General features: G+C 38.9%; 1 protein-coding gene across 2 annotated transcripts in view; it reads right to left on the reverse strand.

The window, feature by feature from the left end:
• Positions 1 to 11984, reverse strand: part of HAPLN1 (hyaluronan and proteoglycan link protein 1) — a 92080-nt gene extending 80096 nt beyond the window's left edge. For both annotated transcript variants that reach the window (XM_038401150.2, XM_043515057.1), the window contains exon 1: positions 11444 to 11984. The gene's annotated coding sequence lies outside the window, so the exon portion shown is untranslated. The remainder of the gene's footprint in view (positions 1 to 11443) is intronic.
• Positions 11985 to 12495: the final 511 nt, after the last annotated feature.

The raw sequence follows: 12495 nt of genomic DNA on the forward strand, positions 1-12495 counted from the left end.
TGCTCTTAACTTATCTACTTTGTGCACCTGTGTTTTTGGACATATTCTTATGTTGTTTTATTTCATATTGAAGAAAGTGGTACCAATTCTATTTGGCTTACTCTAGTCACTGTTCAGGAATGTACACCCATGTGAAGTGGTGGGGCCTTGGCATTGTGGGGTTAAAGATTACATGGCACACAAAAGATGCTTTCTGCACCGAATCAAATATGACATATCCATAGCTTTCTATTTAGTGGGAGGAGCTGGACTGAAAGTCAAAGCCAAAAACAATTCAAAGCTGCACGGGCAGGGAGTAATCGAAGAGCTGCCTTAGGGAAGGAAGCTCATGAAAATGAGATCATCTGGAACTAGCTAAAACTAGAGAATGGGACTGGGCAATATCTTAAAAAATATTTACCTGGAAATGAGAGCTTTCTTTCCCCATCTTTGTTGTGTTGTTTGGGGAAGAGAGTTTAGCAGCTTCAATTTCCCTCTTCTTTGGAGTCCTTCTTTGTAGGTCAACCCCAATCATAATGCTTGATGTGGTTTGTAAAGTTTGAACTTCTAGTTGCATGGCCCTTTCTTTTTCCCTCAGGATAATCCCCAGATTAAAGGAGCTGTTAGTCAGAGAGATTTACTATTATCTCATATTGCCCCCACTTCCTTTTCTCTGGCTGTGGAATATCCAAGAGCTGGGAAGGTACCCATCCCATTTTAGCCAAAATTAATGACTCCCTTGACCCCAGTTGATACATATGGAAATAATGCAGAATAGATTTTGACTGTAGGAATTTTAAAAGTCTCCCTTCTAGAACTGACGACCCCAAGCATTGAAAAATCATTGGTTTCAGAGTAGCAGTCGTGTTTGTCTGTATTCGCAAAAAGAAAAGGAGTACTTGTGGCACCTTAGAGACTAACAAATTTATTTGAGCATAAGCTTTCGTGAGCTACAGCTCACTTCATCAGATGCATTCGATCATTAGATCAGCTAAAAATAATGAGATTTTAAAAATGATAAATGTTGAGGGTTTTTTATTTATTTGTCTCCTGGTTTTTTAAACTTTAGAGTTCACATGTTCAAACTTTTTTCTCCAGGCATGAAGGCTAGAAACTTTTATTTTAAATGGAAATTGAGCTTCTCATTTAATCATATGACTCCAGAAGCTGGGGATCTAAAAACATACTAGATATGAGAATTGCAAGAGTGGGCAACACTGCCCATTGCAGTTCCTGGGGAATCTGACGCTATATTTTACACTAATCTTAAACTGTCATGTTTGTAAAATATGAGCCAGATGCTCTCCGCCGTGACGCCAGTGTAAATCCCCCATATCATCCCCATGATTTTCATTCCCATATACAAGGTGTTTATGCATCTGCATAAGACCAGAGTTGGTATCTTCATTTTGTCCAAATCTGCAAGTCATAAGTGGCCAGTTGCAAAAGAGACGCCTAAGAAAAAGGAGCAACGTCAGTAGTAGTTGTGGGCTGAAGAAAACACTTAATTTGCCTGTTTTGCTCAATCGTATTTGCATATTGCACGGTATACAGCTAGGCCCTGAGCCTGCAAACTCTTAATCACAGTAGTAGGGCCAGATTATTGCTCATGCTACAGCCCTGGAGCAGTATGAAAGGACTGTAAGCTTCCCCTATTTGGACATGAAGGAATCCCTGATTCATGAAGAGCCAGTGTAGCTTTGTCTATGCCACACTCTCCTGACCCTGGTGACAGGGGGACAGGAGGGGATAGAACCAGAGCTCTGGAATGGGTATAACAGCTTTTTGGGGACAGCTGCTAACTGGCATAATTTAGATCAGCTCTGAGGCTAAACTTAGGTTGGGTGCTAAACTGGCTCCTTCCAGCCACGCAGCCACCCTCCCTTCAGCTGCTGTTTGTGATCAAAAGTTTTTGCCCCATGAGTAGGCTGCTGTTTCCTTGCAGTTTTTATTATCCTTTTATATGAATGACACCCTATAAAATTGTATAGTGATCACAGAAATAAAAATGACTGACAGAGTGTATAAAATATGTAAATTACAGATTCACTGGAAGTTTCCTATGTAATAAAAGATGAGTCACTGCATGACACTTTCAATAAAGAAGATAGAGTGTGTCTGAGATAGATTTTTGTACACTCTATGCCACAGAACTATATATAGATTTGCACAAACCCACAATCAGCTAGAGGAAGTAGACATATTTCCATGCTGTAATACCAGGAGAAAGTTGAAAGTCAAACAAAATGAAGCTATTCAGTAGTGGTGCAATACCATCTCAACAACCCTCAGATAAAACAACAGCATCAGTCATCTGGTGTACCAAAAATAAAAATCATGATCACCGAACAATTTTACAGGATCAATGTCCTCTGGTTTGAAAATAAATGTCTCTGCTTTGTTTTGACATTTACAGTATTTTCCATAAATGGTATAGCTATTCCTCTGATAGCAGGAGAACATTATCCTGTGACAATGCTCTATTCAAGTGACATTATCTCCTAATTACCTCTACATTTTTGCTGATATTTATCCTTTCTGAAGTATAGTAAATCTAAACTTTCTATCAACCCATTTCCTATGATGAATCCTTGAATGCAGTGAAAAGAATAGTCAAAGATTCCTCTTTCATGTCAGCTCAGAATTTCAATATGAGATAAAAATAATAACTCTTTGGGTACATTTATTTGGATTAGAGTTAGTTATTTTGGAGTCAGATGGGAGCTGAAATGTAGCTGAGAAGATCATGTAGTTAAATGGGTACAGACAACAGGTAGCAATCATTTCCTGGAGGAGACACTCACTGTATGACCCAGTGGAAGTCTTCTGAAATTGTTAGGCTACATTTTCAAAGGAACCTCAATCCATCTTCTAACCCCCTGCAATTTTGAACATGTAAAAACTCATATTATAGCATGCAGGTTGAAGGAGGGCAGGGGAGATTTTTCAAAGGCATAGATGAGGGTGAGGTATTAAATTCCCATCGATTTTCAAAAAGAATTGTCTCCCTAGTCCTAACTGCCTTTTGTGCCTTTGAAAATTTCCCCCACACAATCAGACATCTGATTACATCTTTCTAAATTGGTATGCTGTTAATGCACATGAAAGTTCAGGCTCAACTAGAGTATAGAGCAGGGATGGGCAAACTATTTGGCTCGAGGACCACATCTGGGTATGGAAATTGTATGGTGGGCCATGAATGCTTATGAAATTGGGGTTGGAGTGCAGGAGGGGGTAACAGCTCTGGCTGGGGGTATGGGCTCTGCGGTGGGGCTAGAAATGAGGAGTTCGGGGTGTGGGAGGGGAAGCAGTGGCATGTCCCCCTTCTGGCTCCTAAGCGAAAGCATAGCCAGGCGGTTCTGCACGCTGCCCCATCCGCAGGCACTGTCCTGCAGTTCCCGGCCAATGGGAGCTGCAGGGGCGGCACTTGGGACGGGGGCAGTGCTCAGAGCCCTCTGACTCCCCTATGAATAGGAGCCGGAGAGGGGACATGTCGCTGCTTTCGGGAGCTGCGCAGAGCCACGGCACATGCACGTGGAGCGGTCCCCAACCCCACTTCCAAGCTGGAGCTCGAGAGCTGGATTAAATTGGCTCGTGAGCCGGATGTAGCCCAGAGGCCGTAGTTTGCCCATGCCTGGTATAGAGGCTACTTTTGAAACTCTATCCCATTGTACTTCAGTTAACTCATCTGGAAAATAAAATGTGTTAAAAGCAGGAATTCATTGAAAAGCAGATGCAACAGCTGAGTTGGGGTGGGTGGAGGGGGAATTCCTGGGATAAACTGCACATTAAAAATATCAAGAACAAAAGTGACACTTAGTGGACAAAACTACCAGCAAAGCAATACAAGTAAATCAAAATGGAGCTCACTATGTTAGGAGGCTATGGCATCTTTTCCCACAGGCAAATACAATGGACTAGGAAGAACTACTCACTGTCAGTGTTTTAAATAGGTATTCAATTATGAATAGGGAATGAAAGAAATTCATGATTAATTTTATTTGGTAAAATACCAACTGGTGGTGCAACCACTGGCGGTAAAGGGAGATGTTTGCCTCATGCGCAGACATTTTATTATCCTGTTGATGATCCGCTCCATGCATTTTCAGGTCTAAAGGCACATTTTTCACCCCTGATTCACACTACTTTTTAATATGGCTGCACCGGTGGTTTCTGGAGATACAGAGAGCCTATATATGTTCTCACTTTGGTGCAACTCCGAAGAAATTCCACTGATGTCAGTGGAGTTACTCTGGATTTAAACCAACATAAGTATGAACAGAACTTGATCCACTCTGACCAGATTTAAACAAATCATTCTAAATAGTTTTAATAAATACTGTAATAATATAACTTTAAAAATAAAATCTAGAAAGGAACTGAAAGGTAGCTTTAGGCCACCTTTGCATTCTTCCTCTCCCTCCCATCATTTCTTTGGTACTGAAGTTCCCATCCGGTCTCCAGAATACATTAGAGCAGCAGGAGAGCTTATATATGTGTGTGTATGTATGTCTCGCATACACACATTCACCCACATAAATAAAGTTTTATTTTCAGTAATACGGTGATCCAAAAGCAACACATGACAGTGGGTTAGTAAAAAATCTGTCTGACTAGTCAGTGCACAATGAAATCCAGTTAGGAGCAATCATTTGTAAGAATAAAGAGGAAAACTATATTATCAAGGATATGCAGTAGCTTAAGTTCCTATGAGTAGGCATAACTTGACATGTTCCAGACTTCTAGAAATTTGAAGCACATTTAATGTAAGAAGAACAATTATATATTCATTACTTTTTCTGTTTGGACATTAAATTTAAAATATGAAACTTCTCTATTGTATGTGCTATACCTGTAAAGTAAAAATGCTGGTATAAATTGTTTGCAGTGTTGTGTTGCTGCCACAAGGTGGCAGTACAGTAATGATATAGTGTTACAAACAAATAAACAGTGTAGCTGTAGCTAGAGTAAGAAGTACTTGGAATTTAAGTCTAATAATTACACCGCCTAATTGAATTATTCTTTCTGATATGCCACTTTTAAAACTTTATTTTGGTTGAATGTTATAATATGTTCACATTTATGATAACTACAGACACCAAAAACTTTGGAATGTATCTTTAATATTATACATGTATTTTTAAATATTATATGGAGTTTTATTTCATTTATTGAATTATGCAGATTTTTTGTGGTAAAATTAACCTTGACATTGATATTCTTGGAAGTAAAGTACAGAACATGTGTGCAAGACTTCAGTCAGAGTCAGATTTTCTTAAATATGAATAGCTGAACAGTTATTCATTTTCAATTTTTGAGTTGCTTCAGCAATTTAGCCTTTCAATATTTTCTCATACTGCCAGCCTAAGTAAAGTCAATTCACATATTAAGCATATATATTCATTGATTACAGATATAACCATTTTAGGCCCTAGCTCTGCAAACCTTTAAACACATGCATAACTTTACTCACAAGAACAGCTGTATAGAAGTCAATGGAATGCATCCGATGAAGTGAGCTGTAGCTCACGAAAGCTTATGCTCTAATAAATTTGTTAGTCTCTAAGATGCCACAAGTACTCCTTTTCTTTTTGCGAATACAGACTAACACGGCTGCTACTCTGAAACCTGAAATGGAATTACTAATGTACATAAAGTTTTGCAGGACTGGAACTGTACATTTCTTTTTGTTCATCCAATTTGTGAATAAAGGACCAGAATCCTACAAACACTTATGCAGGCAACTTTACTCACATGGGTAGTCTCCTTTAAATCCCATTAGAGTTCCCATGAATTTCAATTGAGTACTCATGTGAGCAAAGCTACTCATATGGTGGTTGGTAGGATCTGGCCCTAAGTGAATGAAGCTACATTGTGCCATGGGTTTCATGGAGATGGGTTCCAAAACAGTGACAAGCAGCGCTGGCCACCAACCATGGGAACAAGGGAAGATGCCAGTTTAAAAACAATTGAAAGTAATAGCCAATGTGCTGAAAACCAAAAACCAGACACAGCCTGAAATTTAAAACAATAGATTTTCAATCATCAGGATCTGATGAACAAATTACACATTCCAAAAGGGGAGTATGCTTGAGGGCACACATCCTTCCCCACCCCATATACATATTCCATATCCTTTATGGTGCCTCAGACATGGTAATATATATGCATGCATATATATGCCCACACATATATATGGTATTACCATGTGTAAGGCACCATAGAGAGTAAAGAAAATATATTATAAATCTTTCATAGATATCATTATAATTTAGTATAATGAATTAGGCTTTTTTTTGATACATTTAGCTGATTTGATAACTCACCAAGAAATACAATATTGGTAACATAATACTAAAAATGGAAAGGCTTCATTAATACATCCATCACCTTGTAAAAATGTGGGCTGAAAATGATCAACCCTAAATTTGAACCATCACTAAATAATTCTTCTCTCTTCTTCATCAAAGCATTTGTTTTCTGCTACTCAGATTTCTGCCAAACACATCTCTAATCTAACCTGTCTCCATTGCCCATATGTTCCTTGTATCCTGTAAGCCTTTAAAATAATTAAGAGATACTGTTAATGGAATGCTGTTGCAAGATAATGGTCTCTTGCTATTAGATAAATGTCAAGATGACATTTTTTTTTCAAGCGGGAGGTACATATCCAATAACAATTTTCTGTTCCAATGATTTTATTTTCATTCTATCACATGATTAATGATGTAGATTCTGTCATTATATCTGATGTGCACTGCTGCAGAAGAATGACTGTGGCTCAATGTGCCATTAGTAAAAAAGCTTTACTGAGGACAGACTTTATGGCCTATCAAGGATTCTCTTTACTTCGATTTGGGTTTGATTCCCAGTGGTGGTTTCAACTGTTCTCAATTCCAGATTATTCCAGCTATGAAGCACGGAATCAAATCAATTAGCACATTTTCTGATGAGCCATTTTATCTTCTCCAACTTAAATTGCCTGATTCATGGGAGAGCAAATTTCCCCTGGCTTCAGCCGTTAGCTCAGGCATCATGTTAACAGCCTACTACAGATCATGAGAAAACTTTTCAAAGCACCCAGTGGAGGCTTCAGACAGATTACTGTTCTGTGATTTCTTAATGCTTCTTTTAAATGTTTGTTTTCAGAGCAACTGATCATGTTCAAGGTTTCCACTCTGTTGTGCTAATTACAGAGAAACAAAGAGCCTGTTTTGAAGCTCTCTGAATGAAAAGGACAGTTTGCTCTATACAGTGTCAGCATTGCCATTTGCTTTACTATTCAGAGTGTGACAAAAGTCGGGGTGGCTGAAGTGTATGGGGCCTGATTCCGCAAGATTGGGTAGTCTTGAGTTGAGGGTGCTTTGCTGTTCCTCCCAGAAATGAGACTTGTAGTTGGCTCCATAGGCCAGGTTTCAGTGGTTGCCACTCGAGTTATGGATAGGCAGGTAGTCAGAAGATGACATGGTCTGGAAGCCCACTCCCAAAGTTCAGACTGAGGGGCAGATTCTCAGCTGGTATAAGTTCTCACCAATCCATTAACTTCCATGGAGCAATGACAATTTACATCAGCTGAGGATCTATACCTGAATGAGGAAACCAGTGGACCAAGAGATATATTCCCCTTCCCTAATGAAGGGAAGAGATGGAGAGGTCCAAGGGAAGGAAAGAACATTAGGGAGGCTGGGGAGCAGAGAGGAAAAAGATGGGGGAGAATCAGGAAAAGGGAGGGGGAAAGGCTGAGGACTCTTTCTGGGGAAATGATCAAATATTTCCTTTGCCTATTGCTGGCAAGGAAAGAAATATTTAGTGCCAATCAATAGTTTTATTAGCACTACATTCTGCTTGGTAAAGGAGTTTTTGGAAGCACTGCTGAGGGAACTTTGAAACACTTACTGCTGATCATTATCCCTTCCTGTTATAATATTAGCACAAAAGCCCTAAAGACTTCATTTCTTTAATATATGCTTAAAATACAGTAAATGCCTGACTATATGTGAGCTGTGGGTATTAGTTATTGCATGATTTAATTATCCCTTGGAAACACAGCTAAAGCTCTATTGGTGTCAAATTATGTTAAACTAGAATTAAACTGAGCTTTACTGCAACGAACTGGCATTTCACACACACACACAAAGTTAGCTGGTGCCTCTTATGCTAAAACTGAATAAAATTGACTTGTTATTGTTAAGTAATGCACTAGATTAGTTACAGATGTGTGGATAGTTAAAAAAATAGAAGATGATACTGTAGCGAAAGCCCAATTTGCAGCATCCACTAGATGGCATACAGTGACCACTTTTAAGTCATTTTATCTTCACAAAACCTCCCATTCATAGAGTAAATAAAGAACAGCATTATTAATTTATACCATTGCATCCACCCTACACCTAATATTTATTTAGCCAGCTGTTTCCTCTAATCCTCCTTAAATGCCATTGATTGAAATCCTAAATATATTCAGATATTTTTACCCCAAAGAACATTTTGTTACCTACAAATTACAAGCTACCTTTTCAAGTGCATGACTGTATTCTACAGTTACTCACAGTGGAGCCAGAATGTCTAATAATTCCTTACAAGCAACAGAAGAAGCTTGTCATCTGAATATGATTTTTTCAAAAATTTACATTTAATTTTCTGGGAATTTTAATTGATAGAATAAATTGTTGGTTTAAAAATGCAATATATGAAGTGAACAGTATTTCAACATCTAATGATAATTTAGGTACCACTTCAGTAGAAAAGCATATAAAAATAAACAAATATTAATTCAGACCAAAGTGCTTAGTTCTTGTCATTACTTACTATATCTCTCAATATGATTAAGATATATGATACCAATAATAACACGTTGCACTTGTGGCAATCACTTTTCACCTGAAGATCTCCAAGCACTTCATAAAGGATGGACCAATGTTATTTCCCCCTTTTTATAGAGGGGTAGGGAGGTTACGTGATTTTGATCAAGGACACAAAGCAAGTCAGGATTTGAATTCAGCTCTCTTGGCTCCAAAGCCCATGCACAGAGACCCCAATACCTTTTTCCTGTCACATTTCTACATTAAGTCCACATTAAGACTCTGGAGTCTTCCCAATTTGCCAGAAAATACCCTTCCCAACCCTTATTACACACAAAGTGAACAACAAGGATATAGGTTTCAGAGTAGCAGCCGTGTTAGTCTGTATTCGCAAAAAGAAAAGGAGTACCGGTGGCACCTTAGAGACTAACAAATTTATTAGAGCATAAGCTTTCGTGAGCTACAGCTCACTTCATCGGATGCATCCGATGAAGTGAGCTGTAGCTCACGAAAGCTTATGCTCTAATAAATTTGTTAGTCTCTAAGGTGCCACCGGTACTTCTTTCAACAAGGATATAAAGCATGTTAGGATCCTCTCAGATCTGTATTTTCGGAAACTTTCCTGCATAAGCCAACTCAGTGTACTACTTAGACCCTTCTTACAAGCACTAGCTGTGTTAACCCTGCCAAAAGAAAGTGAGAGGAAAAAACCCATCAGGGATATAATGAAATGATTCTTTACTGTGCAAATCTCTTCAATACTTTTGAATTATACTGTCAGTCATTTCTCTGAAACAGAAAATTGTTGCAGCTAAATGCTTCACTTCATAACAAAATGGTTTTTCTCCTTTCAGACTCCTCAGATATTCAGGGCTCTTATTAGGAAGACAGGCCTTTTGGCTCATTTTCATTGCAGATCAGCAATGTCTTGATTACTGCATTGACTTTATTATTTATTTCACTTAAGAAAGCAGTTGTTCTCCACTGAACTCAATTTTTCCCTTTTATAGTGATTGTCAGTTCAGTGGACAGCTAATCTGAAATGAAATATTACATATATTTTTTACATTAAAAGATTGTACATATGGGCGAGAACCTTAGCCAGTTAAACTCAGTGGAGCTTGGCGCCTCAGAACAGCTTTATCAAGACGGTGTACCCTCACCAGTTATGCTTCTTCGGTATCTATATTTTCAAATATCATATGTTAAATTTCTCTTATCATTAACAAAACTAATGAAAATTGTATTGCTAACTTCATACTTATACTCAATGAAACATGACTGCATAAATATTAAAAACTCATTACATTTTAGTAAAGTTCATTTGTAGTGAATCAACATTGCATTCAACTTTAGACATTAATTCATATGATTTTTTTTCAAGTACTGCTAAGTTTCAAGAAACTCTTCAAAGATTGGTTTCAGAGTAGTAGCCGTGTTAGTCTGTATTCACAAAAAGTAACGGAGGACTTGTGGCACCTTAGAGACTAACAAATTTATTTGAGCATAAGCTTTCATGAAGTGAGCTGTAGCTAACAAAAGCTTATGCTCTAATAAATTTGTTAGTCTCTAAGGTGCCACAAGTCCTCCTTTTCTTTTTTCTTCAAAGATTATTTGACTGTGTGACGTCATACTGGAACATATCCATGTACACATTCCACACTGAAAATTCCTAATTGCAATATCTGTATTGTGTATTTTTCCAGAGATAAAGGAATGTAAAGCATTCTGACAACTTAATTTGAACACATTATACAAGTTCTTTCCAACTAAACACTTGCATCTAAACCATCCATAGCGAACACTTCTGATTTTGGCTTGAGGAGCATTTGGAATGAGAGTTTTCTACTTTTAACAATGAAAAGCAAATAAACACTTTTTGAGGCTACATAGCTATTATAGCATCGATAAATCTCAGAGATTTAACTTTCATGACACTACAGCAACCTAGCGTTCTTGTTAAAGTGGAGATAATAAAAAAGCCTTTGCCCAAAAGATATGTTATCTCAAGTTTCCGTTGACAACAGGCAAAATATGTTGGGGAAAAAAAACCTGTGGATCATACCAGATTCTTTTCCCATCTAATACGCAAAAAGAAAAGCAGAACTTGTGGCACCTTAGAGACTATAGTAAGTCTCTGCAGTAAGTACTGCTTTTCTTTTTGCGAATACAGTCTAACACGGCTGCTACTCTGAAACCTGCCATCTAATACGATCAGTCCTAAAGCAATGGGTGGGACAAACACATTCACAGCTCTTCAAGCTTTTCATTCAACCCACACTATCCTCCCCTTCCCAAATCCTGTAAACTCTTTATAGGATTTTAACAGATGGGGAAGTTACCTCTCGGAAATCTTAATCTCTATGAAATGTATAGTCTCACAGGAGAAAGCCAGTGGACTAAACTATACAATTTTCATATTCCAAACAGAATCTGCGGTTGCAATATGATCCCTCATCTCATCTGTTAACACAGCACACTTAAAGTCAGATGAACGGAGGGTAGTCAGTTTCAAGCTCTCTCTCCCACTTTTGCCAAACTAGATCTCTTCAAAATCCCTTCAGTACATTATCATAGCTGACGCCTTGAGACTGGATACCGTACATCTGAAAGAAAGTCTTCCCCCCCACCCCCACCCCCGAAAAAAATTGTTTTGTTTTTACCTTTTCCAGACCTCCAAAGTTAAGATGCTCTCAAAACTCCCCAGCAGTTGGAAACGGAGGACACAAAATGCAGAGGAAGTTTTTGGTGCTCACCTTAAGTTTGTGTGTGCGTGTGTGTAAGTATTATGTCCAGAATGGCTCTTTGTGGCTCTGAATGGCAGAGGTCCTGATTCAGGGAAGAGGGAGCCACTTTCTCACCGAGAAGGAAAGAAAAGCACCACGTCACAAGTTAAGTACGCCTCCAAGAGCTCTTAATTACAGCCCAACGCAAATTCAAACCCCAGGAAGGAGCGCCCAGAGAGGCTGGAACACCGCGGAGTCTCAATACAACGCACTGTCCCTTCACATCTGTCCTGACGTCCTCCTCTCTATGAGTGTCCTGATCTCCTGCCCTCCTCAGCAGCTAAACATTTCCCTCACACCACACGCACGCCCCAGGTTAAAAGCCAAGTGAGCAGTTGACAGAGTTTTTTCACAAGAAGGGATCACTCAAGTGAGAGTGCGTGACACCCTCCGAAACACGATACTTGGCACAACTTGTCTCTCCATCCCCCCAAGCCCTTTCCCCCTTTATATCTAAAGATGGGAAGATGCTCTTTTCTGGAAAATGCATCCGATGAAGTGAGCTGCAGCTCACGAAAGCTTATGCTCAAATAAATTTGTTAGTCTCTAAAGTGCCACAAGTCCTCCTTTTCTTTCTGGAAAAGAAAGTGAGTGAAACGGTGAGATAAGAGGAGAAGGGGAAAGCTGGATCTAACTGGATCTTGCTGGGTTTTGGTCCCAAGCCCCAAACTGTACAATGAAACCAGAGAACAACTCAAGCTTCAATTATTACAAAAAGGAGAGCCTCACTGATCCACAGCATGAGAGTCACAAAAACCTGGATCTGGCGAAATTTTGGCTCCACGCCCCAATTTTAACCCTCTAAAGAGAAAACAGCCTAGCTGCTCCTAGGACACCAAAAATATCTGACATATCATGTGGGATGAGCGTTGCAAAAATCTATCTGCTTGATCCATGCAATGGTTGTCAAATTCCATGACATGGAAGTG

Source organism: Dermochelys coriacea, chromosome 5 (genome assembly GCF_009764565.3).
Source record: "Dermochelys coriacea isolate rDerCor1 chromosome 5, rDerCor1.pri.v4, whole genome shotgun sequence".
NCBI lineage: Eukaryota > Metazoa > Chordata > Testudines > Dermochelyidae > Dermochelys > Dermochelys coriacea.